This window comes from Alosa pseudoharengus, unplaced genomic scaffold (genome assembly GCF_046254945.1).
Source record: "Alosa pseudoharengus isolate Yale_2024_CS ecotype anadromous, Long Island Sound unplaced genomic scaffold, YU_APseudo_1.1 YU_APseudo_1.1_scf_12, whole genome shotgun sequence".
In the NCBI taxonomy this organism is placed as follows: domain Eukaryota; kingdom Metazoa; phylum Chordata; class Actinopteri; order Clupeiformes; family Clupeidae; genus Alosa; species Alosa pseudoharengus.
Genome location: NW_027468587.1, coordinates 6,623,927 through 6,646,167, shown reverse-complemented (window position 1 = coordinate 6,646,167; position 22,241 = coordinate 6,623,927). Strand labels below are relative to the sequence as shown.

The 22,241-nt window shown below is 41.0% G+C and overlaps 1 long non-coding RNA gene and 1 other non-coding gene across 2 annotated transcripts; both read right to left on the bottom strand.

Annotated features, from left to right (window-relative positions):
* Positions 1–3,650: 3,650 nt before the first annotated feature.
* Positions 3,651–3,723, bottom strand: trnaf-gaa (transfer RNA phenylalanine (anticodon GAA)). The gene has a single exon. It is a non-coding gene; the product is annotated as a tRNA-Phe (tRNA).
* A 15,032-nt stretch (positions 3,724–18,755) lies between these two features.
* On the bottom strand, positions 18,756–20,658 carry LOC143118288 (uncharacterized). The gene is made up of 4 exons (XR_012986090.1): positions 20,095–20,658; positions 19,604–19,742; positions 19,252–19,302; positions 18,756–19,096 (listed from the first exon to the last, which is right to left on the bottom strand). It is a non-coding gene; the product is annotated as an uncharacterized LOC143118288 (long non-coding RNA).
* Positions 20,659–22,241: the final 1,583 nt, after the last annotated feature.

Sequence of the window (22,241 nt, the reverse complement as noted above, 5' to 3'; positions counted from 1 at the left end):
CAGATACTACATGAAGGGCCAAAACATTTATGAGAGAACAATATTGATGACAAACCCATTAACGAAGGGACAAACAATTATATTATACTGCAGAAATGTGTCATGTCAAAGGCAAAATCATGAGGGGGAACTTATTTTAAAGTTTCATAAATTAACTAGGGGAAAAGTGCTGATACTGAATAAACAGTTTATTAAAATGGTTTTACATTCACTCTGTACAACATGCACAATGTTCGTCAGCATTCTATAACCCTTACGCAGAGTGTAAATCCTCCGGTTTGGTCTGAAGACACAGCTGTACATATCATTGCCATTGGACTGAGTGGGACTAACGTTAAGTTAACACGGACTTTTCTTTATTTTAATTTCTTATTTATTTATTTATTTTATTACTTGTTAATTTTTGTTTGTTGTCTGTCTTATATGTCTACCGTTAGGTGTCTCGGGTACGCTGGCGATTACGCCGCTCCATCAAGCATCTTTTGTCTTGTGCGTCTTTTGTAAATTTGTTTGTTTGTCTTGATGTCACGGGAACGCTGGCGACTACGCCGCTCCGTCTGGCATTTTGTCTCAATGTCTAGTGTGTAAAGCGACCTTGGGTGACTTGAAAGGCGCTATGTAACAAATAAAATGTATTATTATTATTATTATTAAAGAAGTGCATTGTGTGCTGTATTGACTTGTGTTCAGCAGAAATGCACCTCTTTTGTGTGTGTAAAGTAATAAATTGGACAACACTCAAGTGCTCCTTCACATACACTAACATCGATATCTTTAATATACTGACACACATGCATTTAAAATGTAATCATCATTTGTCAACTATTTTAGGGTCATAATGCATGAAAATATCACACAAACTAAATAAGACTCTTGAAAGTTAGTTTATATAAGAATCATGAAAGTTTCTTCATTCTTAAAACAAATGTGTGTTGTCCCTATCTGGACATAGAGATAGAAGCTGTGTTATTTTCAACACATAGTTTGCATGTTAGAGTGTGAAAACATTAGCTCAGCTGAAGTTCATTTCTGTGAACTTAGCCTACTGAACTACTGAAGGGAAGTCAGTGAAGTAGATATACATATCACATATGCAGACACCTCATTTAAAATGATGTGAGTATCCCTGGTTCTTATTCTAACTGCTTACATAGCTCTTGCCTATGAATTAGCTGGAGCTCCTTGCTGGATCCTGGGGAACCGGAGTGAAGGTCTGCAGTGGTATGTTGGGGCATGGAAGGGAGTGACTGTGGTCCAGGGATGAAATATCTACAGAAAAGAAGGTTTAGTGAAAAGAAAAATCAATATTCAATGTGGTAAACTATGGAGCCCCCAAAGGGTCAAAGAAGGATTTTTTTTTCGATTTTTAGTTATTGATTTGTTTTACCTGCTTTTACATATTGGTGCTACAGTACCCTCCAGAATTATTGGCACCTCTGTTAAAGATGACTAAAAACCGGTATAAAAAATAATCTGTTGGTGATTTATTGTAATCTCACAATGAAAAAATAGGAAAAATCCAACCTTGAAGGGATGCAAATTTATTTTGAGAAAAAGGAAAATCTCACGTTGCTCACGTGGCAACTTGCAGAGGTGCCAATAATTCTGGAGGGTACTGTATTGTTTTGCATGGCCACACTATACGGTTGCCCATTTCCTCGCAAACAGTTTTGCGTACCTTGCCTCGCAAAGTCAAAAGAATTGCAAGGGGAACACAAAAATATTGCGAGGGAATGCAAAACTATTCTGAGGGAAGACTAAAAGTAGTCAGAGGGAAAAAGCTATTGCGAAGACATACAAAACACCATCATCCCTCGGGGGTTTTGTGGTAAACTACTCTTAGATGGAATCCTGTGAGCTGTTAGACACCGACCTTGCATAGTGATGAGAAGGAACATGTCACCTCCTTTCAAGACCTCTCTGGATCTGATCTCCTTGTAATACATGAAGAGGCCATAGCCCCATCCGTCAGTCACATAGTTTCTTTCAGGGGTCTCGTCTGGAGATCTCATACCACTCCGGTTGTCCCAAAAAAACACAGATTGTTTTGCACCTGAAGAGAAAGAAAATTGGGCAGAAAGCCATTAATAATTACGACTAATCTAAGTGCTGTTAGTACAGTGAGTATGTGTTGCAAAAGCACTCAATAAGAGACCGACGTATGGTCAGGTTTAAGGTCAATAACCAATTCACTAGTTCACATTCCATAATTTGCAAACAGATATAATAGCATAATAAAAAAGCATGTTTGGCGAAGTCTCTGGCCAGGGTCCTGAAGTGATTTGCAGGATTGTGCAAGAGTCAACTCGCAGGCAGTAGTTGTGCAGGATTCCGCCATACACCCCTTTATTCTTTAACTATGGAAGACGGGAGGCATAAGGTGAGGTGGTGGGTTGCGAGCGGAGTGACGCCGATGCTGCAACTTTGGCAGGTAGAGGTAGACTGTGAATAAATAACCTGTCTGATTGAAGGAGGAGGCGTGGCAAATTCAGTCATGCTCCTCCCGAACGCCATTATATGGTCAGGTTTAAGGCCAATAACATGTCATTTGAGGAGAATTACAGTATTAAATTTAATTTCCCCTTTTCTTGAATTTCCCCTTGGGGATCAATAAAGTATCTATCTATCTATCTATCTATCTATTTATCTAATTATGACTTAGGTAAGTGCTCTGTAAGAATAATGGCTAACTTGTAGTATTCAACTTGTGAGCATGACCACTGAATAATCCCCTTTTCGTCTAAGCTGTGCTGGGTCTGTGGTCATGCTGATCTGAGCCGACATGCGATGCTGGATGTGGGCATTCTGGTCCAGTGCCACAATGGTCACCTGCCTCCATGGACAAGGCCATTGCAGTTTGTCATCATTGGCTCCAGAAACTAGACGGAAAAAGACACCAAAATGATCTTCCATCATTTGCAACATTATCTGGAATCTGTACCCATCGAGAGTAGTATTTTGGACTGAAGAGGAAGTGGTTTTGAGCACTGTTGTTTAAAGCTTCTTCAAATCTCCTGATCTGCCATGTGTGATGGGGGCATTCAGTCTCTGACAGGTTGATGTCGTCCACAGAAAAACCACCGCTGGACTCAAACTCCATCTGGAAGGTCTTAGTTGCATTCAGAGGAACATGGTGGAGCTGCCAGTAGTCAGCTGGAGAACCTAGAAAGAAAAGTCCATTATTCTGCTTATCCCACTAGTAGTCCTTATCCTGAACTATCTGTCAAAAATAAGCCCCGCCCCTGAAACGTCATAAATCACGTGTTAGCCACGCCTCTTTGTTATGCAAATTAGCCATGTGGTTTTCGCCACGTGTTGTTTGTTATTGTTATTGTTTTGTGAGTCATGTGACAGTCATGTGACTGGTGTCATACCCCTGGGCGGCCATATTGGATGTAAAGTCATGTGACAGTCATGTGTCTGGTGTCAAACAATGCCACGCCCCCCTTGGCATCCATATTGGATGTAGTGTCATGTGACAGTCATGTGACTGATGTCAAACCCCTGGGGGCCATATTGGCCCCCAAACCCCCATGTGTGTTTTGTGGATAATGGGGGGATCAGATAAACTTTGTAATAGTTGTATTATGTTTTGTGGTAAATGGGTATAAATACAAAAAAAAAAAAAAAGAAAAAAAAGAAAATGGTGTTGCCGGAACGCGGATTCGAACCAGGGGCCTCTAGATCTTCAATCTAACGCTCTCCCAACTGAGCTATTTCGGCTGACGGGCTTCAATGGTATGCAATGTAATATAACCCTTATAAGCGAATTCATGGTGGTCATAGGTGACCGGAATGTATGTCTATGACCCCCCCCTCAACTTTGTAGGGGTGGTGTTTTGTCCGGGCTTGTCACTGAGTGTAATGTATGTGAACCCTTTCATGCGGGGGGTCGGCCTACTACCTACGTACACTAGTGTTGATAACATTGTAAATGAGCTGTTTACGAGTAGTGACGCCTGTATGCAGACAGCTGGCTATCTATAAACCCTTTTGTAGTGGGTGTGTTTTGCCCCGGCCTGTCTCTAGGATTGAGATTATAAAAGCTGTGTGCGATGTATAGCTATCATTGCTAGCAGTGATTTTGAACAGAACTTACCATGGCAGACATGATTGAATCGGGAAAATCAAAGAGACGGATTACGCTCACGCCTGTTAGCGCCAAGCTATCGAATCCTGAAATGACTTATGCACCGCAGAGGAGGAGACCTGAAACTTTTGTTAATTTTTTGAGTAAACCTAATGATGGCGTGGAATACCAATGGTTGCTGAATGATGGTCGCATAGGAGGCTATGTTTTTGACAAGGAAGATCGCAGTGTGAAGCTATACGCTTTGGCATCTCCGGATTTGGTGTTTTCAGACGATATGTCACACATTTCATTTTGTGATGCCGATTGGGTGATGTTTAGGGACTCTTGGATGGATATTGTACAGCCTACTATGGACAGTCGCTACACAACAACCTGGAATAGTCCAGCCTATGTCAAGTCTTACCATGTGTGTGCTGACTGCCAGCAGGATCTCATTCGCCTGTCTAGCGGCGCATTCAGAAGACCCTCATACTATAATGAAGAAGAATTGCGTGAATGCGTATATACACCTAAAGTGGAGTATCTTTGGAGAGACCGACATGTTCTAAGTGATGTTTTCAGAAAGGTTGATAGATTGTTCAAATGGAGTGCAGGTTTGGATAGATACCAGGACGTCAAGGCGTGTCTTTTCCAGACTAACCAAGATGATCTGGAACTGGCCAACCAATGTAAAGAAGCAGCTCCGGAATCAGCGCCCCCTCGTTCATGAAGCTTAAAAAGAGGTGTTCATACAAAGGGTTCCTTTACTCTCAGAGCTGTTGTGAACATCATACAATGTCTCTATATGTGGATGAAGTTGAAATGGCGGAAGCGTGTGTTGGGCCTGATGGTGCGGATCAAAGTTCAAGAAGTATGTTTTTTCAAGAGGACACAGTAATTGAACAAGAAATGATACATTATGGCATGGATTACTTGTGTGAGAGATTTGCGATGCTAACTTTGGCGGATGATAAAGAGGATGTTAGAAAATGTGATCTTGAGGTTGATGACACCCCTGTGGGTGTAGCTCCTACCGGTAACAAAAACGGCTCTGAAGATAAAGGAGAAGTCCCACATGATTGGGTAGTGGAGAAGTCTCAGCCCTCCAGACTACACCCATTGAATGGTTAGTGTCTGTATACGATCACACCAACCCGGATCATCGAGACGTTCAGAACTGTCGTGATGCCTGCAACAGATGTTAAGATGACTGATACGTGTGTATACCTTCAAAATACCTGTGGTGGGGTGGAAATGATGGATTGTTCAGAAGACTTAGAGATTGGTGTGTCATTAAACCCTGTATCGTCAGCAGATGGAACCGGGACTTCTAAAGCTACTGGTGAAGACCTTGTTGGTTGTTTGGCAGAGCTACCTCTTGGACTTATCAAGGCCTGTGTGTGTATGACGCTACAACACCTCATCACCCAGAAGTTACAGGAGGACTGTTTTGGATGTCAAGTAAACCACCCCAGCCAGATTCAACATTCTTGCCTCTTTGAACCGGATGCGTACTATTTTCAAACAAATGTTGCGGATATAAAACGACGGCTATACAAAAGACCACTGCTACAAAGCGTGAATCATCTACTGGGACATTACGGCTATCAGACCCATCCTCAAAAAATTTGGGGGTCAGTAGAAGCCATCGTCTACGAATTAACAGGAGAGCCATACATCTGTGGGTATTTACACACTTTCAAGGAGAATCACATACAGGATTGTGATACAAACATTATTCTTGAAACTCTGACGTATTGGGACATTTAGCGGTAATGGGGAATTGGTGCTGTGGTTCAGGCCCACCAAAAGAGCGTGTGAAATATGAGCTAACAGCCTTACTGTGTAATGTCATAGCAGACGTATCTACATGTTATGCTACTGATATTGCTGTACCATACCATCATTTTAAAGCCTTAAAAAATCAAATGATGCTTGCTAGATCATTGTCTGAAGAATGGTCCGATCTGCTGAATATGGGATCCTCCATTAACAAGGCGTATCATGTAACAGTGCATGACATTTTAGAGAACATGTGTATGATTCAGCAAGGGTTTTTCAAGATCGGGCATATCATAGCTCTCTGTACATATGTAACTGATGTATGTGTCATCAAACAAAGTAAAAATGAGTCTGTGGATGTCTATGCGGCTGTGAATAGCCTAGTGGAATTTCTGGTTGCTAAGGACTTTGATGTGTGTGTGTTAAATTTTTAAACTACCTTGATTCTCTACCCATGTTGGATATGTAAGTCTGCTTGTGAAATAAAAGATTGTGAACGCCCATCATGGTCTGTCATTAGTTGTATGGAAGGAGTCATGGAGGAGGTTCTAAATACAATCTACTACACACCTTCAAGCGAGGGTTCATATGGGGGTATAACTAGATTAAAAGAAGCGGCCTTTAAAAAAACAGGGGTACATCTGTCCGATAAGGATGTTGCTGAATGGTTATCAGGGGAGGATGCCTATACGCTTCATAAACCTGTGCGTGTCAACTACAAAAGGAATAGGGTGATTGTGTATGGTATCAACAGACAATTTCAAGCGGATCTGGTTGACATGTCCATATACTCCAGGGAGAATGACCATGCTAAATATATGTTAACGTGTATAGATGTCTTTAGCAAATACGCCTGGGTGCGTATTTTAAAAAACAAAACAGGGATGGCGGTTGCCGCTGCTTTTGAATCAATCATAGAAGAGGGGCGTATACCCCAAAAGTTGCAAACTGACCGTGGGAAAGAATTTTTTAATCAGCATTTCCAGAGGATTGTGAATAAAAACAACATTCATCATTTCGCCACCGGGAGTGAATTAAAAGCTAGTGTCGTGGAGCGATTCAACAGAACTATTAAATCAAGAATGTGGCGTTATCTAACAGCCGCCAACTCTAAACGCTACTGTGACATCTTACCTGATATGGTATCATCTTATAATAACAGCTATCATCGCAGTATCAAAATGAGACCTGTGGATGTGACAAAAGAAAATGAAAATGTGGTCTTTAAAAACCTGTATGGTGTAAAGACGGGAGCTGCCAAAAAATCTGTGTTCAAATACAAAATAGGAGAGCTTGTTAGAGTATCTAAGGTCAGAGGCGCATTCACAAAGGGGTATGAGGAAAACTACACACGTGAGTTTTTCACCATAGCAGAGTGTGTACATCGAAACCCACCTGTTTACAGGTTGAAAGACTATGATGGAGACATGTTAGAAGGGTCCTTTTATGAAGTGGAGTTACAAAAAATACTCATAAACAGGGATAAGGCCTTCAAAGTGGAAAAGATTTTGGAAAGCAAAAGAGTGGGTAGGACGCGTATGGTATTGGTAAAATGGTTAGGTTGGCCATCAAAATTTAACTCATGGGTCCCCGCAAAAGACGTGGTTGATGCTTAAAAAAATATCTTTTAAATCACAACACAACATACGTGTCCTTATTCACACCGGCGACATCATGGAGGACGAAGGGTTTTATGTGACTTTACCAAGCAATGCGTGCCGCGATATTTATCCCGACAATAGAATATCCAGCTACAGAACTAAGCTGGCAAAAACACTAACACTAAGGGGGGCTTGGGAGGTCGCTTTAATTGAGTTCATGTACCCCAAAACATGGGTTCCATTTCACAAAAAACATTCAAAATTCACAATTACCGATACAGCTACTAACATCCTTATTGTTGGTGAACTTCGTGAAGCTTTCTACAATAGCATTGCTGATATCATAGCAGAAATCAATAGTGTCGGGTCTCATATACAGTTTACCTATGATGAACTACTTCACAAAGTCCATGTGACATCATCCGAAAGTGATGTTTCGCTAACATTCCGTGGGAAGCTAGCCAGGATTCTAGGTTTTGAAGATATGACTCCATTCGCGGTACCCCCCGGGAGCGTCGGGAGATACGCCCCCCACATTGCTGATTTGTATGGCGGGGAATATACGTTGTTTGTCTATACAGACATTATAGACCACCAAGTTGTAGGTGACTATTATGTACCACTCCTGCGATGTGTAGAAATAACGGGGGAGTCCAAAAATATAGTCACAATTGGTTACGACAAACCACACTACGCACGTGTGTCTAAATCACACATCGACGACATTACCATAGAGGTGAAAAGTGATCAGAACTACAACGTGTCATTCAAGTACGGCAACGTGATTACAAAACTGCATTTCAGACCAGTAAAACAACTTTCAAGAATTTAAAAATGAAAGAATTTAATCCCTACGTGGACCCACATCGTTATGTTACATATTATCAAAACCAGGCGGGTGGACATATTGACGGGTTCGCTGGGGGTCCAGTTATGTATGGAGGATTCGGCTTGGGGTCGCTCCTAAAAGGTCTGTACAGAATGGCTATGCCTCTATTGCGTTGAGGTATTGGAATCGCTAAACCGCATTTAAAAGCGGCTGCTAAAAATATTGTCGGTGATGTGGTGAGCAACGTCATGCAGGCCCGCAACAGTCAAGAGGGGTCGGGGGTGTTAGTAATGCAGCGTAGACACACGAAACGTCCACCAGGTGTGAGAAGAGGAAGATACACAAAGAAAAACAATGTAAAGGCTAAGAAAAGATCAGTGTCGAAAAGGAAGGCGCAGAGTAAACAACGGGGGAGTAGACCTGCTAAAAAGAGGCGTAAATCCATATTCTAACCATGGCTCTGATACACGGCATGTCGGCGGAGTGTGTCAAATCTGAGTTGGATCTTTTTACAGTGCCTATGACTCAAACGGCTATAGAGAAAAACACCTATGTTGAGATACCTCCCATATCAGCTCTGTCAGACACAGGACCCCTGGAGTTTTTTGTCGGTGGCAGCGGTCAGGATTACATCGATTTGAATAATTCCTTATTGTATACAAGGTTAAAAATCACCTTACCCAACGGAGCGGACCTACCAGCGGGGGCGCCTGTAGGTCTGATTAACTACCCTGGCGGCTCAATCTTCTCTCAGGTCGACATAACACTGGGGGATCGGCTCATATCACAGAGCTCAAACACCTATCCATACCGCTGTATTATAGATTGTCTATTGAATTATGACCGTGAGGCCCTGGAGTCCATTTTCTCTGCGGGGCTGTTTTACAAAGATACTGCTGGTCATATGGATGTCGGGGATCCTGCAGGGGCCAACGAGGGGCTCACAAAGAGAGCTGCATTCTCTGAAGAGAGTAATGTTGTAGAATTGTTAGCTCCAATCCACAGTGACATCTTTTTTCAAGAAAAATTGATGTTAAACGGAATTGATATCAAAATAAGATTAACAAGAGCAAAGGATGAATTCTGTTTAATGCGCAGCGACGCTATAGCATACAAAATCAACATTCTTTCAGCAAGTCTTTTTGTGAAGAAAGATTCTGTATCTCCGGCTGTGAGACTGGGTCATGCGCAAGCATTGCAGTCCGCCACTGCTAAATACCCTATTGATAGAGTATGTCTAAAAAATTTCTCAATACCCGCCGGTACGCGGGTGGCTAATCAGGAAAACCTATTTCTGGGGGCATTACCAAAATCCATCATATTAGCGATGTGCGATAATGATGCCCATACTGGATCATACAGTAAAAATCCTTATGCGTTTAAACATTATGATCTGGAATTCCTAGCCGTTTATGTAGATGGACAACAATACCCGTCTAAGCCGCTACAGCCGAAATTTAATGAATCGTCTGCCGTACGTGAGTTTTACCAATTGGATCCACGGGAAGACATCTGAAAAACAAAGCAATGGTTATAAATCGTCATGATTTCTTGGCCGGTTACAGTATTTTTGCTTTTAATTTGACGCCTGACGAGGAGTGTGGTCAGCATCTGTCATTAATAAAGTCAGGCAATATCCGTTTGGAAGCACGGTTCAGACAACCGCTGCCGAATACTATAAATTTGATTGTGTATGCCGTATTTGACAGTATAATCGAGGTGTCTAACCGAAGACAGATTTTAATGGACTACTACTGAAAGATCATGAACACTGTTGAATTATCGACTATTATGGATAATATATCCAGAAATGCACATTTTCTAGGTGTATTGGCTTGTGATCAACTACCTATAACACCCGTGTATCATTTACCAGCCTCTGTGATAATTAATACACATAATTCAGACCAACCTGGTGAACACTGGCTGGCTACGTACATAACTGAAGAAGGTGATGTGTGTTTCTTCGACAGCTTCGGGAACCGTCCAGATAGTGATATATTTCCTCCAAGCATATGCACATTTCTGAAAAACATGGGTAAACGTCTGCTATATTCAAACCAGCAGGTGCAAGACTTTACGTCTATCACATGTGGTCAACATTGTGTTTTCTTTCTGTATCATATGTTGAGAGGGTTATGCTATGAAGATGTGATGCTTAAATATTCTGAAAATTTAAATAGAAATGATAATATGGTGTCATTAATTGTGAAAAAATTGGGTGTAAATACCCATGTAATATATTCACATGTGTACAGCATGCACAGATCAATGATAAGTATCTAAAAAAAGTGTTGAAATGACTTAATATCAAATAAACATGTCAAATGATATTTCAGACTTGGGTGTTTTTTATTGAAAAACATTAGGTTAGAAACACACACACACATTATAAGTCATACATGTATTAAAAGTCATACAACATTATAAAACATTATAAACATAAGAAAAACGAAACAGGAAAAAAAGAAAATGACAATTTACAAATAATACAACATCTGTGTACATTAGACATAAGCAATGCATAGTAATCATTACAAGTTTTCTAAAATTGTAGCCAAGATGAAGCATCTAATTGCGGCGTTGAAAAACCAGGGGATTCTGACGCCGCATTTACTGGTTCTAAAGCTCTGACCGGTGTATGAGTAGGTCCACTATTTCCCTTCAGAGCTGTGATTGAATCTTTAACGAGTCTATTTGGAATTGTAGAAAGAGGGATGTTTAGTATAGCGATGGCCCTCAGAAATTCATGCCATCCTTGAGGTCGCCTTCTATGACTCGCAGCATGTGTCCCTGTGACACTTTTCACCAGATCAAACACATGAGTACCTGGAATAGTTGTGCCATTAAAAACAAAAGACCCAGAATCGTCCCATGATGCTATGCCTTGAGAGTTGTACATTTTTGCTAATATATACTCTGCATTCCTTTTGCTTCTCGGGGGTACATTTTTTAAAACCTCAGAGACTACCTGATTGTTCTCAAAAGTGGGGGGTGTATGCTGTACAGCTAAACTTTGTGGCACATCATCGGGTGACGACTGCTGTGGTAAACTCAGTGTCAGTGTGTTCGTCTCAAGGTTCCCCTGTTTAACCAGGGCCAAATATCTCTGTAATAATGACGTATAATGTTGGACCTTCTCATGAGGGGTCATATATGTTTTACTCAAAACATCTTTCATAGCTAGTTCCAACTCATTTTCAACAGACTGGCGCAGCGGGGTAGGAGCGACATCATTTTTTAAACGGTCCAGTTGTCTTCGCGGTACCAGATAAATTTTCTCAGCATACTCCATTATTTCTAACTATGTCTTGATGTAAACAGGCTGGTTATGAACGGCAGAGCAACACTCAAGAGGGGTAGCAGAAATCCGCCTTTCTGGTTAATAGTGAGCCTCTTGCGTATGCCAATTTTCTTGTCAGCCAATAACTTTATCAAAATCTTATTTTTACGTAGTTTTCTATATTGTATGGTTGTTAAGGGTATAGTGCCCCTAAGTATATTCAGTGTCACCTCACAGAGAGCTAAGATTAACTCATCTGACGCAGAATGTAAAATGATACGTCTCTGGGACGGTTTAGCTTTAAGTAAACGTTTTAAAAGAGGTAAATTTCTACCGATTCTCTCAGACATTTCGGTGTCTCAGTTTGTTTTCTTTGGCACGTAGACAGCCTGATGCTCCAAAAGCAAATCTGTTCTGAGACGGTACAAATCTGGGGTTTTTGGTTTATAGTCAATCAACAGATATCCGTAGGGTTTCTCAGTGGCATTTTTAAAAGATTCAAGAAAGAATTTTGTGCTACCGGGGTACATCTGTCTCGCTAATACACTGATTTGGTTGTTATCTCTAGGGTTTTTGAAAACAATTAGATAATTAGTGTTCAAACTGATTGTTCTGCTAGATTTCCCCTGAAAGAACAGATTCTGAACCATGTAAATGGCACTAAGATTACGATGATGTACATACTGTGTGAACACCTTCTCTATTTCTGTATTATTGCTGGCATCTTTCATTACATCATCAATAATTAGCAGATTAGTTTTTGATATGGGTAATAACTCATCATCATCTAGAGCGTTAGGTATTCCTTGAATAAATTTGACATCTCTCAGCTTTAACAATTCGTCATAAAGTGGCTGCCAACAATCATAAATATACACTATATTTTCAATTGCATCACTAATAAGGGTGTCGATATTGGCTATCAACTGTTTTACAAAAAATGTCTTGCCAGAATTAGAAGGCCCGCTTATCACACAAGAAAATGGATGCTGTAGTCTGAAATCGTATACAGGGGCCTCTTTTAAGCCAGTGTTATATTTATCCATGATAGACATATACCCCTTAGTATCCGTATGGCCTAGTTGTGTAGTCGGGTAGTAGCACCCTCTTGTTGTAAACAACCCTGAACCTCTTCTCACCAGTTTTGTTTTTTAGAATGAGATGTTTCTTGTTACGCACAATGTTATCAGTTCGAGCCCGTATGTGTCGTGTGCTATCTCTGTCAGTCACATAATGATCAACAAGGTCAATGAGGGTGTCCAATCTGATCAGTTTTGAATTCTCTGCATTAAGCGTGACGCCTTTCGCCTTCATACAGGTTTTACCCAGGGCTGTGCGATAGCCATAAGTCTTCGGTCCGGCTGAGCAGAATTCTGTGATGTAGTCACCATCATCCAGCTCATTTGTGAGATCTCCTAAATAGGGCCCCAGCGGCGGCTCCCAATCGCCATCCTTTGAGACATAAACAGCGCTATCAGTATCTGTGTACAATAAGCGGTCACCCAATTTGTCCATAAGCTCGTACAATTTAAGGCGAGCATGAGCGGTGGTGAATGCACCCACAAACACATTAATGTTTGAGGTCTGTACACAACTCCCCTCAACATGTCGCCATTGGACTAGGGCCACATCATCAGACACAAATGAAAAGTGTGTGACATCATATTCACAACCAAAAATGTATCGGGCAAACTGCTCGGGGTCTTTCACCATTTCGGTGGTGGGCAAATTCTCTCTCATAGAGAAGCGTCCCCAGAGACTGTTGAGCAGCAACTTGTTTATTTGCCTTACGGCAGGGTTCAAACAGATCTTATCAGGATCCAGCCTAATCCCCTCCTTCTCATAATAGTCCTCGATGTAGGCCTCTTTAGCCTCATCAGTCACTGCATGGGCAGGGTAGCCGCTAGCCTCCTGCTTGTATTGGAGAAATGTCTTCACATAGTCTGAAAACAATGTGTCAGATCTCTGAGAAAAATGCCAGACCTCATCAACCTTGGTAACAATGTAGCCCTTTTCAATAGCCTTCATCAGCTCAAGACTAACCCAACACCCCGAAATGGAGCGCTCATCATCACTGTGCTCACAGGGGCTGGTCTGATTCTCTTCTACAGCACAAGTCCTGCAGAGGGGGAACATCAATTTGCCATTGCAGCGGTATGGCAGCACAGGGTGTAGTAAGCCCCTAGGTGGAGAGACTGTAGCTTTGATCAACCCGTAATAATTTTCAAGTGGCTGAAAATCTCCCACTATGATCTGGGGGTTGTGGATGGGGTACTCACACTTGCTCTGACATGCCGGGTATAGGGATGTGAAATCAACGTTGTGAATTTTCTCACCCTCACCAGCTTTGCGGTAAAGATTGTAGGCATCTGTTCTTCCACCGTTAAGAGAATCACGAGGATTTAAACGATCAGGGTGTATGTATGTGGCCATGAATCTCTTAACATCAGGGTCACTCTGCTTAGCCTGGTTCCACTCGCATTCCCACATCACTTCGACCCTAAACCCTTTGGTCTTGGTAAGGTATGTCACCTTATCATCAAAATGACTCCTCACATCACCGTAAGGGATATTTAACAGGGGGTGTATATGGTCTGGATTGTAGCGGCAATCATGGCCGTGATGAAAACAGCCATTAAATTCGAGTGCATGTTTGACACCATCTTTTTCATAATAGCCGTCGAGGTAGTACTGACCTACTTGCACCTCGCCACCTTTCAAAGCATGTTGTACAACCATATCTCTACTATCATTCACATATTCCAACCATTGGATAGAGGAGTTGGAGTATGCCTTATGTTGGTTAACATAGGCATTGTTGTGTGTGAGTGCTATTGTGTCTCTTTGCAGGAAGCGCGCCTTGTAGACAGCCATGCAGCAGGATGCTAATGTAGTCTGAGTGAAGGGGTCTACACCAGTACAGCCCATGAACGCCTCGCGGTATTTCATGCATGCATCCCTCAGTAGCACAACATCGTGAACCCCATAAGATCGTAACTCCTTCTGAAAATCAAATACGCCTTTGGATGCTTCGCTATACCATGTGTCAAAGTCAGCTCTGTCTTTATTGGACATGGTGTCGTACCCATAGTACTCACGGTCTGGATAGGGGCCCCTGTAGTAGTTGTTCACTGCTGTGTTAAATTTGTGTGGGAAGTACCCTTTATCACCGGTTTTCAGATTTAAGGCCGCAGTTGTCTTAGCCAAACGCATGGGGATGAACGAATAGCTGTCAATGAACCGCTGTTTAAAGATCTCATCATACATGAAAATCAATCTGCATCCAGTCATGATTATTTTGGGTGTAACCCCTAGCTTGGTGAAATGCTCCAGTATAATGATATTATCAAACCCTGATGCATTGTGGGCCATCCATGTGTAGCCCTTATATGTAGACCGTCTGAAGTGTCTCAACATCATAAACACACAACTACTACCCTCGGCCTCAAAAGACTTCCCATTGAAAGTCATGGCGGCAGCAAAATTAGCCTGGTGTTTACCATTTTCAAATCGTGTTTCTAAATCGAAAAAGATATACTTGGGCTCTGTCTCTTCCGGCTTGAAGGGTTGAATGAAACAGCCATGGTTATCACCAGGTACCAATTCGGCTTTACAGTGAGGACAACGCATGGCTGAGCATCTGTGGGGGTTTTTCTTATTCATGCTAACATGATATCGTCTGTTACACTTTTTGCAGTACTTAGTGACTTCGCATGGGGCCACCGTTCTACCTATAACCCCAGTGGGCGCGGGTTGTTTGTGTCTGGAATGGCAATAAGTTGATTTGCAGTACCGCATACAATCACGGCAGTATACTGATGGACCTTTATTTTTGTGGCAATTCACATCGTTGCATACATCACAGCTGTATTTACATGCGTGATCACGTATATTACTGTAGCCACGGTAGCAAAAACCACAAAAGTGACCTACCCCCAGGAATGTATTGGGGCGCAAAATCCGGTGGTAATGATTGTCATGGAGGTACAGATAAACAGTTTTCTTAGGGTTGGGTGTCACCCTAGTCTGATACGTCAGCAACTCATGTAGGGGGGTTCGGTAAAAGACCACGATTTTAACATCGTACATGTCCTCAAACACGGCCACATCAGCAAAGCCTATTTGCTGCTGGGGTGTAAACCCCGCATGCTCATGCATGTCAGCCCCCAGCTCCAATAATCTATCGGCTGTGGCATCGGGGTTCAAAAAATGAGCCAGACAAATAGCTAAACAGGCATTGTTTGAGTCATTAACAGGTGTGAACAGACAAATTTTTTTCTTCCTGAGGACCTCATCATGAGCCAAATCCTTGAGTTTTCTATAAGCACCACCATTTCCACTACGCACTATAGAGACGAAGAGATCCAGACTCTGATCGGCCAAGAGCATCGTGTTACTCTGTAACACCTTCTCAATAGCTTCAATCAACCTGTCCAAAGCATAACCATCTTCATTTGTCAATTTAGCCTGTACATCGGTAGTAAGACTTTCACCCCTTAACACAATGTTGATAACTGCATTTTCCCCACCTAATCTCCTTGAGATATCCACAATATCATTCAAGGTAGCGTAACAGTGTTCTATGTATGAAGCCATGTCAGTATCACGCAATCCCCTAAAATTTAACGGCCTACTTAGTTCCATACTGTTGAAACGGGGCCTGGCTATAACTCTGTAATCACCAACAACACCTCCTTCATTCGCTAAGCGTTCTATGGCATCACGGTCTAAATTGTAATCATGGGCCGCGTCAATGGCCGCCCAGGGGTATGACACCAGTCACATGACTGTCACATGACTCACAAAACAATAACAAACAACACGTGGCGAAAACCACATGGCTAATTTGCATAAAAAAGAGGCGTGGCTAACACGTGATTTATGACGTTTCAGGGGGCGGGGCTTATTTTTGACAGATAGTTCAGGATAAGGACTACTCCCACTCTTGCCACTTGGGTTGTGTTCTGTTATAATTTAAATGTTTTAATCGCTAAAACTGTTTTGTTTGAAGAACTACTTCTGGTAACACTACTTCACAGTATCGACATACGAGTGACATGACACTGTCATGAACACATGACACATGAACCCTAACCCTAACCTCTAACCCTAATTCTAACCCTAACCCAGTGGTTCTCAAACTTTTTCTTTCATTCCCCACTGATCAAGGGGGCATTCTCGAGCCCCACCTGTCCCTCATCGCTCTAAGAAAGTGGTAGGTCAAGCTTAAAATTGTCAAATTTATTGAAATAATGACAAGTTCTAAATATATCCTCTTCAACAAAGTTAAAATCAGCTGGTGCTGCAGAAATAATAATAAATAAATACATAACACACATATTTCTGTTTTCCAGCAACTTAGGAAGCATAGGCCATTTTACAGCATTGTACAATATATTCAATGAAATACCAACATGCTGCATTAAATGGATCCTAATCCAGTCATAGGCCTACTGAGCACTGCTGGTTGGGAAATATTTTTGAAATAAACTTTGCAGGGATGTGATGTAGGCCTACTGTTTAATACACAGTGTTGGGGAGTAACGGAATACATGTACCGGCGTTATGTATTCAGAATACAAATTATGAGTAACTGTATTCCGATACAGTTACAAGTTAAATAGTTGGTATTTAGAATACAGTTACATTGTTGAAATCAATGGATTACATGATGATACTTATCTGTTTCATAAGTTTGTTCACTCTTTAAATAAATTAAGGCAACTCCATTTCCCAGAAGCTCCTGAAAGCTATGATGAAATTGTTTACATGTTTAAATCCAAGCCCTGCAGTCTTGCACTAGCCTTAAAACGCAGCCAGCGCGCATTATGGAAGCGTCATCGGAGACCCTGAAATGACTGTTTGCACAGCAAATTGAGTAAAGTAAGTGGAGGTAACTCCTATTCCTCACTGATCGTGGTTCCTGATGTCTGTTCAAAGGATATTTTCCCAAGTATTAATAGCTCAGGCTACTTCAGCCAATCGGTTACACAGTTTGCTAAGCAATAAGCAAAGCCTAGTTCACGTGTTGATTTAGACCTAGGCTACAATCAAACCAATCTCTAAAATAGGCACTGCATTCTAAGTTTTTTATTCTAACTTAAAATAGCTTTATAGATTATTATTTTTTCTAGATCTACATTTACGTTTTAAAATGAATTATATGGTGCAGCCTCTGAAGAATTATTCTTGCGAGTAGGCCTAGCATATTTTAACGTTTTTGATTGTCATTACGCGATCACGTTCATTTTGAGAGCACTGATATACAGTAGCCTAGCCCATAGTGTTTACATTTACAGGTCATTTGCGTTCCACCTGTCATATGCGCCCCTCACATGTAGCCTACTGGGTTGATGCCACCAAAAAATCTCACAGGCACACCGTAATTAGGGTAGACTGAGTACAGTTGAGACATGCGTACAGTTGAGACACCTTAAATATCTTGCTTGCACAGCAAGCCCAAGTTGTGATTTTTGCTATGCACATGCGTATTAGTGCCCTCTTTGATCATGGAAAATTTGAACGACAGAAGGATCTCCCATCCAAGGATATCGGCAAAAAAAAATTTCCAAAGTAAGAATTTCACTTCACCATGCACCTTCGACAATGAATAGCTCATTACACTTATGTTGCTGTTAAACGTAACTGGTATCATTACAAACATTATTCTGTGTCCTAAAAACTGGCATATTTTATTGCATTGTGTCATGTAAGGTCGTTGCAAAATCTAGAGAAATGTGTGAGGTGGTCAGCAGGGGACAATTGAGACACACATTGGATCGATAATTTCTGGCTTTATTTTAATTAGCCTAGTTGCCTGCTGTAGTTTTAATGGTCACCTTGCTATTTTAAAGTTGTATCAGGTAGCTTAGTTGACTTTACATTCTCCTATGTGGGCCTAACACTTCAGCCATGGAACAGAAGAACACACCAGAATAGGCCTGTTTAGTAGTAGGCCTAAGCAGGATTTGATGGCCGCATTCCTACCCATACAGAAAAATAATATATTCACATATATGCAGCTTGAACATATTCCAGTATAAGCACATCTATGTTAAATAAATATATTTACATCTATGTTAAATACATATATTTCCATGTATGTATCAATATATTTCAAAATATAAGTAAATATTCAATATTGGCCACTTTCTTATATTTTATGCATATAATTAAATATATTTAAATATATGACACTAAGAAGCATGATCACATGACCCTTGATGACAATTCTGATCACATGATCTATATATTTCAGACATATATTTCTCTAATATAGTTCATATTCTACTATGGTTTGATATTTTCCGCATTGATCAATAAATATTTCACTATTGTGTTTACTTAAAATCAACCATAGTATCAGTATAAAGAGGAAAAAACACACAACACTTCTGTTATCTTTTATTCTATTTTATTGAAAATCTTTGTTTTTGTTATGGAACCTCAGTTCTGTCACTTTGGCATTTATTGCCTGGCCCAGCAATCTGGAGTGAGTGTCTGGCCTGGGAACTGCTTCAGGGTGGCCTCTGAATAAGACAGAACATATACAAATAGAACATGCAAAATATTAGTGACACAAATACAGATGCTAAAGTGCAGAAACACTGTTGTGTTATCACGATAATTGGAGATAAATGCAAAGTGAGTTGGAGAGAAAGACATACAAATAAAATAAACTCACCAATTATCGTCTTAGTCCTCTCAGGGTCCAGGCATTCCCTCTAAGTGTCTCCTAAAAAATAGCACAATCAATTAGGACCTCAAATAGTTACAGTTTACGAACACAGAAAAGATCTATGGTGAGGCGAAAATGTGAAGCAGTCCACACAGACAGCCTAACACTTTTAAATGAGACAACACAACTAATATATCATATACACAGAAGAGAGAAGCACACAGATACACACTGAAAGGAAAAGTTAGTTTCATCCTCAAATTTTTACTAAACTTGTACAACCAAGAAGCTGCTATTTCATTAAAGTTAAACATGTACATTTTAATGTAAAAGTTCACATGTGTATGAAAACACAAACCTTGTTGAATAAAAGCCTTCAGACTCACAACCTCCTCTTGGAGAGCCATTATCGCCACCTCTTCTTTAGGTGGTTGTCAGTTCTGGGTTATCTCCCACAGCTCACACTCATAGAGAGCTCTACCAGCCTTCTCTGAAACCTGCAAGTGAACAGAATATACAGCATGAATGAGAGTGGCGTTGGTAAAGGGTATACTCGCGTAATATGTAATGTCCTGGGATATTCCCACTCATGAAGTGTCTCCCATCTGAGACTGCTATCTGAGACTGTAGGGAAGCTGTACCAACCATCATAGAAAGATATGGTTGGAAAGGTATTTCAGTTCACTTTGTTTCCCCAGTAGCTTGAAGCTAATTTCTTGTCATTCAAAAGATCAAAACTACTCAAACAAATGTATAAATTCTCAGAAACAAAAGGTCATGTTCTGCATTCGAAAATAGACCTTTAACAAAAAAAGTTATATTCATAAGTAAACATTAATTTTTGATTACCTTTGGTCTATGTGATGATGAAGCATCAACATCAACATTTGTCAGTGAAGCATACTACGGGTTGGGCTTGGGTCATCTTGGTCTCAGGTCTTCTGGTCCTTCCTGCGGTGTCCTTGATGTAGCTTTCCAGTGTTGCCTCCCTCTCTAAAATGTAAAAAAAAGGGGTTTCAGTGCTCAAATATACTACATGACTATACATGGTCCTTTTCAATACAATTCAACTTTTACATTTCCATAATTTAGCATGGGTATGAATGGTTTTGCAAGAATGTCAGTGCACAAAGCATGACAAAGTAGTTTGATAGTGCACAAAAACAAAACACATTACTTGCAATACCATTTCCATGAAATTAAGCACAGTACTTGTGTCTTCAATTTCTACACGTCCACTCTAATACTCTCCAGCACATACCACATTACATCCTATCTAAAAAAGATATTTTTAAAAGCTAATGTTAGCTCTAAGTGTTGTCCATGATGCAACAATAGCAGCTAGCTAGCTAAACCACAGTGCATAGAATGTCTACACCTTAGGCTAGTAATGTTAACCGTTACATTTTCTGTCTTGCATGACAAATCATAAGCTTCTATTTATGCCTTGCTATCAATCTACATGCCAGAGGCAAATATACTACCAAATATGGCCGGGAGACAGGTTAAATTGGTATTTCACTGTCATTACAAGTCGTTTTCATTAATTGTCCAAACGTTTCTCAGTGAATTTATTGTTCAATCCCCTTTCAGGTGTAAAATAATAAAGCTAGCGCTGGCTAATTTATGCTAACGTTAATGTTACAGAAAGTAGCAAAGGTTAGCTTCCAGCTTCCACCAATAATACCATTGTTAATTCGGACATTAACTTCTGCAAATGTTATATGAAAGCAATTCAGCATAGAATGAAGATCTACTTACCAGCAATTTTGACCACCATGGCCTCGAAAACCGGCCAAGAGCCTTCCTCCCCTCCACCACATAACGTTTGTTTCTAGCAAGATGTTGTCCCATCCAGAGCCATTGAAAAAGTCTTTCTCATTAACGTTAGGTCTACTAATGCAGTCAGTCGGCAAAATACTGGTTTTGCCCTCATACTCCCCGCCAATCCACTTAACCAGAGCAAACGGTTTACATTTGGACTAGTAGTAGCTGTTAGTTATGCTTATGTAGTGAAAAAGCTGCAAGGTTGAAGGTTTTTTGTAAACCCCACCCATCACTGCCTGTGTGCAAATAAGTTAATTGAATATATTCACCATATGTTCATGTACGATATCCACATATTCAGAATACGTTACTCAGATTGAGTAACGTAACGGAATACGTTACAGATTACATTTTTGGGCATGTATTCTGTATTCTGTAACGGAATACGTTTTGAAAGTAACCCTCCCAACACTGTTAATAATACATGGGATCACAAGAGTGCCTCCCAATCAGACGTTTCAGCGATTTCGCTCAGAAATCTCAAATACTGTCGCGATCGAGGCGCCTGTCCCATTGCCTACTCAAGTTTTTTTGGTGATATATGCAGTAATCTTATTTGCTAGGTGAGGTAGGTGCTTGTCTTTGCCTTGTAACTGGACATTTAACTCAAATGTATCGCTAAGATATGTCAAATATATCGCCAAGATAGGTTAGCTTCGTCAAGAAATGTTCATTAGTGAACGTGCTTGCAGATTCAAACATGCGCTCTTCCTCAAAGAAGAGGCGACTCGGAGCTCAAACACGCGCGACAGCACTTTACCTCGGGAAAGCCACCTTGCCTCGAAACAGTACAGCCTTTTGGTCAGCTACCATCTCTTCGCAAAGTGCGGAGAATAGACGCGCTTTTAAGGGCCGGCTTTTGATGAAATTCACCACTCTCACAACAACGTTCAAAATCTCATGTAGGTCGGGACTAAGCTGCCTTGACACGCCTTCCCTGTGAATAACACAGTGCGTGCATTGCGCATCGGGTGCTACCTGGGCCCAGGCTACAGATAAAAAAATAAACAAAAAAACTCCTGTTTTTCACGTCAGTTCGCGCCCCACCTGTCTCCGCGACCCACAGTTTGAGAAACGCTGGTTTAGCGTTAATGTATAACGTTACAAACTAGGAAATGGATTTTATCAAATTCATGTTAGCTGATGTGATGCTTGGTGTAGGCCTAACG